This window comes from Ochotona princeps, chromosome 20 (genome assembly GCF_030435755.1).
Source record: "Ochotona princeps isolate mOchPri1 chromosome 20, mOchPri1.hap1, whole genome shotgun sequence".
In the NCBI taxonomy this organism is placed as follows: domain Eukaryota; kingdom Metazoa; phylum Chordata; class Mammalia; order Lagomorpha; family Ochotonidae; genus Ochotona; species Ochotona princeps.
In genome coordinates this window covers 27978072-27983800 of record NC_080851.1, presented here as the reverse complement: position 1 = coordinate 27983800, position 5729 = coordinate 27978072, and the positions used below count along the sequence as shown (strand labels likewise).

At 45.5% G+C, this 5729-nt stretch overlaps 1 non-coding gene across 1 annotated transcript; it reads right to left on the bottom strand.

Annotated features, from left to right (window-relative positions):
* Window positions 1–767: 767 nt before the first annotated feature.
* On the bottom strand, window positions 768–888 carry LOC118758208 (small nucleolar RNA SNORA26). Its single transcript, XR_004995594.2, has one exon. It is a non-coding gene; the product is annotated as a small nucleolar RNA SNORA26 (small nucleolar RNA).
* Window positions 889–5729: the final 4841 nt, after the last annotated feature.

The following is a 5729-nucleotide window of genomic DNA, read 5'->3' as shown; positions in this document are numbered from 1 at the left end:
TTCTAAACTTGACTCAGAGAACAGCCATGTGTAAGTCAAGGAGGATAGGGAGAGGGGTTATGAGAGAAAGAAGAACAGGCATCAGGAAGGCCAGGGTCTGATCCATGTGTAGGAAGACACAAAGATGGGGGAGCAGGTTTCCAGCCATTTCTCAGGGCCTGGGAAGCAGTGTGCTTCCATGGGAGTCTGCTGGACTTCAACTTCTGGCTACCAAAGGGATTCCAGAGACAGTGAGTGCCACCTAATGCCCGTGTCCTTCTCTAAGTCCTTGCCACATCTTTTTATTGACTACAGGTTCAGAAATAATTGCAGTTGGGTCAATCATCTTATTGGGCCTGGGAACCAATCAGATAAGTTTTCTCCCAGCCTGCGTGTGGGAAGACGGGAGGCATTGGCCGTTGCGGACACAGACAACTTATGTCAGCCACAAGCCTGATATGCTACTTGAGCCTTTAGTGGTCTATGCTGTCCCCTTCAGCGTCCCCAGATTAGATCCTTTCCCGGCCTCTTCTTCTGCTGATTAAATCAGAGCCTTCTAACTTCATGCTGTCTAGCATGTGATCCTACTTGTCCGCTCTGACTTTACTCCCTGTGATTCTGACATCCACCAGCTGTCAGCCTGAGTCGCTTGTGGTTGACAGTTGGCTGGCCATGAAACCGTGGCTGCTGCATTTTCCTCAACCACAGATTCATATTTACATTCTCATTCTACTCTTAACTGCTCTGCAACTATTTAGGTTTTCTTTCTTTTTTTCGTTCTCTTTCCCAGCTGTGCCTCCAGGCAGGCTCAAGAGAGGAGTGGGCAGGCTCTTCCCTGGGTGTCATGGAGGGTTCCTCTGCCCTCCTGTGTTGGCCTCATACTGCACAGCATCAGCTGCATGGGGGCCTTGGAAAGGGCACCCTGACCAAATCAATCAGTACAAAAATGGTTTGTCGAAAACCATATTCTTTCCAAAAACACAGGAGAGAACCAAGCTGACAGCCTGATAGACAGCCTTTTCCCTCCTTCTTGGGTCATCCACACATGGAATTTGTATCCTTAAATGTGGCAGGATAGTATCCTACAAAGTACTCTGCAAGAATTTCTTTTTCTCATCACATGTCATGAACATCTTTCTGGGAAATCTACACTGGTGGAGCTCACTCCTGCAGCCCAGTCGTGCACTGCTTACCAAGGACACATGCTGAGACTGTATGGGCAGCGGATATCATCATGCAGGGTGCACTCACCCAGACCCCAAATACAGAGGTCACTCACTCAGTGTAGCCTCTTGATATGACCCAGACAAACCATAAACCCAAGAAGTAGCAGCAGTTGTAACTGCTCAGGAGTCAATTATTTTCATAAGTATAAAGATTACATGCTACAATAATAACACAAAGTATAATATCGTAAAGACACAAACCAGGAAACTGCTTACTATTATATTAACATGATCATTATCATATATGATACATACTGGGCAGGTATTATAGGACTGACAAGGCAATAGATTTGTTTATACCAGAATCACTACACATTCATGAAAAAGGCTTTGTCATCTATGCTACAACAGCTGTGATGCCATTAGGCAATGGGAATTTGTCAGTGCCATTGAAATCTTCTGGAACTATCATCGTATATGCAGTCCATGTTGACTGAAACATCATTATTACAGCACATAGTTGTAGCTGTATAATATTCCATTGCATAGATAAGTCATAATTCATTCAAGTGTACTTTATCAATAAATGTTGATATTTTGTTTTCAACTTTTTTTTCTGCTCATATATCCATCTTTATTTTCAGCAGCATTTAATTCCTTTTGCTTTAACATTTTTTTTTCTTTCTTTCTTTGGGAGCCAGAATGACAGAGAGAGAAGGAAGGAGAAAAAGATAGCCCATCTGCCAGTTGACTCCTCAGAAGTCATAATGGCCAGGGCTGGGCCAGGCTGAAGTCAGGAGCCAGGAACACCACCTGGATCTCCCACAAGGGTGACAGGGGCCCAAATACTTAGACCCTCAATCCCCATCTTCCCACGTACTATAGTGGGAAGCTGGATTGGAAGCAGTGTTGCAGGACTTGAACCAGTGCTGAAGGTAGGGGATAATAGTGGGTTCCAGGAAAGGCACACAGAGCTTCCTAATCGCCATTTTTGTAAATCTCAACTTTATATTTAGCAATAATAGAAGATACACTTATTACAGGGTTTCAGGAAACTTCTAGACCTCTGGGTTTGCTTTGGTTTGCATGCTTACCTCTTTTTATTACTGTCATGACCAATGTGTCAGAAATCTAGAATTCATGAGTAAATGAAGTGGCTTGCTTCCATTTATTTCTTTTTTAAAATGACTTATTTATGGAAATGCAGATTTATGGAGAGGAGAGACAGAATGAATCTTCTGTTCACTGGTTCGCTCCCCAAGTGACCACAAGGGCTGGAACTGAGCTGATCCGAAGCCAGGAGCCCGGAGCTTTTTCTGGGTCTCAAGGCTTTGGTCCATCCTCAACTGCTTTCCCAGGACAAAAGCAGGAAGCTGGATGGGAGGTGGGGGAGCTAGAGCACAAACTGGTACCCATATGGTACCCAGTGCATGCAAGGAGATTTAGCCATAAGGCTACTGCACCTGGCCCATTTCCCTTTATTTCTGTCTACCCTTCCTTTCCCCTTCTCCTTCCTTCCTTTCTTCCTTCTTTCTCTTCTGCTTTCCTTCCTTCCTTCAAATATTTTTTTGGAAAGAAGCTTCTCATTTCCAGTGCATTGGCCCACAGTGCTGTCACGGCCCCTGCTAGCTGCAAGGGAGTCTAGGAAATAGAGTGCAAAATATAGGTTTCACACCAATAAGAGACCAGACAAGGAAACAGCAATTTCTGCACCTGTCACACATTGAGGGGATGGGGGGTAACAATGGCCCAATCATGATTAGGATGCTCCTGTGGCACAGACAAGCCCCACTCCCTGAGCCCACCTCTCTGCCAGCTCCTTTCTGACCAGCAATGCTGGATGCTCACAGCCTGGCTGTGCTCTGTGTACAGAGCAGAAACACAAGTTAATGCCCATTCCCTGTGCATGTACATGCAGAGATATTTACAGATTCAATGGTATGAGGTTTGGGATTGGCTTCCCAATTACTGCGGGAGTGGATAGATGGGGGCAGGACTCCAATCAAACAGGCTTGTTCTTTTTGTTTGTTTGTTTTTAAAGATTTAATTGTTTTTATTTGAAAGGCAAATTTATATAGAGTTTTATAGAGAAGCTGAGAGACAGAGAGATCTTCAATCTGCTGGTTCACTCCCTACATGGTCACAATGGCCAGAGCTGGGCTAGTCTGAAGTCAAGAGCCAAAAGCCGCCTGTGGGTCTCCCATGTGGGTGCAGAATCCCAAGGACTTAGGCCATCCTCCACTGCTTTCCCAGGCCATGAGCAGAGATCTGGATTGGAAATGGAGCATGCAGTACATGCACTGGCACCTATTTGGGATGTCGGGACCTGTATCCCCTTCGAAGCAGGCTTGTTCTTTTAAAAAATGGTGAGGGCTCGGCAGCGTGGCCTAGTGGCTAAGGTCCTCGCCTTGATCCCATATGGCCGCTGGTTCTAATCCCGGCAGCTCCACTTCCTTTCTATCTCTCCTCCTCTCAGTATATCTGACTTTGTAATAAACATAAAATAAATCTTTAAAAAAATATACAAAAAAAAAAATAAAAAATAAATAAAATAAAAAATGGTGAAACTGAGTGGTAAGGGCGCCAGGTTCTCTAGACTCTTTCTGCTTTTATTTATATTGGAACTTTCCCACAATAGCTTTTTTTTTTTTTTTTTAAGATTTATTTATTCTTATTGGAAAGGCAGACTTACAGAGAGAAGGAAAGATACAAAGAAAGATCTTCTATCTGCTGGCTCACTCCCCAAATGGCCTCGGTGGCCATAGCTTGAGCCAGTCTGAAGATAGGAGCTTCCTCCGGGTCTCCCACATGGGTACAGGGTCCCAAGGCTTTGAGCCGTCCTCTACTGCTCTCCCAGGCCACAAGCATGGAGCTGGATGGGAAGTGGAACAGCCAGGACATGAACTAGTGCCTGTATGGGATTAAGCCTCGCAAGCCTAGGGTTAAGCCACTGAGCCATCATGCAGGCCAATTTTTTTTTTTTTTTTAATTACACAACCACTAGAGTGAGTTACAAGTGTAGAATCTCTTGTTACAAACAGCACTGGTGCCACCTACATTCTCAGCGTAAGCCGTTGCTGTGGCCCCACTACACCCTCAGTCTCCAACCTCAGTGTCACATGGGTACTTTGTTGTGCATTTTATTCTTCTGGCTTGTTCTATCCGCAGAGCCCGAGGCAGTTCTCAGCTGAAGGATCTTAACTCACCGGGGAGCCCTGACTTCTCCCATCACGCTTCCTTCTCACAAGCAAAGAGCCCTTTTAATTTATTCCTGACAGCTTCGGCCTGGATTCAACTCACAGTTCACTTGGCTGGTACCGCCTACTCCAGCCACTGCCCCTACAGTGTCTGTACCAGCCCTAGACGTCAAGGGGAGGCGGCTTCCTGTTGAGGGAAAGTAGAGAAACAATCGCAGACCCAACAAACTCTGTCACCTTCAACTTAGGCAAAAACCTGATTCATCTCCATGCCGCCCAGCACCCAGCCTGCCGCAGGGAAGCTGTGGCTGCGCATGCGTATGGCTCCCCTAGTCTTTGCTCTCTCCTACATAGCCCTGAATCCACCCCTCAACCCCGACCCTTGCTCAAGAAACCACTTGGTTCTCTTGTACCGCCATGTGGCCTGGGCGTGGGACACACTCCCCAGGCTTGGTGCCACTTTGTCTTCAGCCTTCAACGCCCTCCCACACTTTCCCCCTTTCACCGGTCATTATTTTGACGCCCTACTATTTTAGAAGCCCTCTGTTTTTCTAAAAACAGCAGCTACAGCCAGCTGCCTTCTGCTGGAGAAACCGCTGCCTCCTGCTTGCAAGGGTGCTTATAGAAGTGCATGGAAAGCAGAATTGAATTTATTTGGCTGCCTAAAAGGAAAATATAGAAAGAAGACTATGTATCCACAGGGGTGCTTTAAAAGTTTACGAAAAAATGCATCTTATGAAAAAACTATGCATGGATTTAACATTTTTGTACCAGAATAAACTTCTCTCTTCATTCTATTTTTACGTGATCTGTTTTTAAATTTGCTCGTGTATTTTAAAGGCAGGGAATGGAGAGACCTCGCATCTGCTAGTTCAATCTCCAAATGGCTGCAGCCAAGCTGAAACCCAGGCCAGGTCTCCCATGTGGGTGGTAGAGGCTGGGGCACGTTAGGCCAACACCTGCTACTTTCCGGGGTCTGTATTAACAGAAATCTGGAATTGTGAGCAGAGCCAGGACTCTAAACCAAGTACTCTGACACGGAACGCAGGTTCCCCAAGCAGAAGCTCAACCACTTTGCTATTTCCATGAACTTCTGGAAGCGCCATCTTACAGATACATGTTTAGAACCCAGTGAGGTTCTGAGAAGGGAAAGAGGATGGCAATTTCCTAGGTACCTCTAGCAAGGTCATCTTCAGGAGGCATTTCCACATCCCGGAATAGAACTGGAGTCAGCCCTAGGCATTAAAGAAATGGATTTAATCCTTATTTATATCTGTGCTTGTCTTTACTAAGAGCCTGTAAAACTGGCCCTGCTTGCTTCAATCTGTTGAATTTTATAAATAAACAGGAGTGAATATTTTGCATCCATGCTTTAGTGGAAATGAGA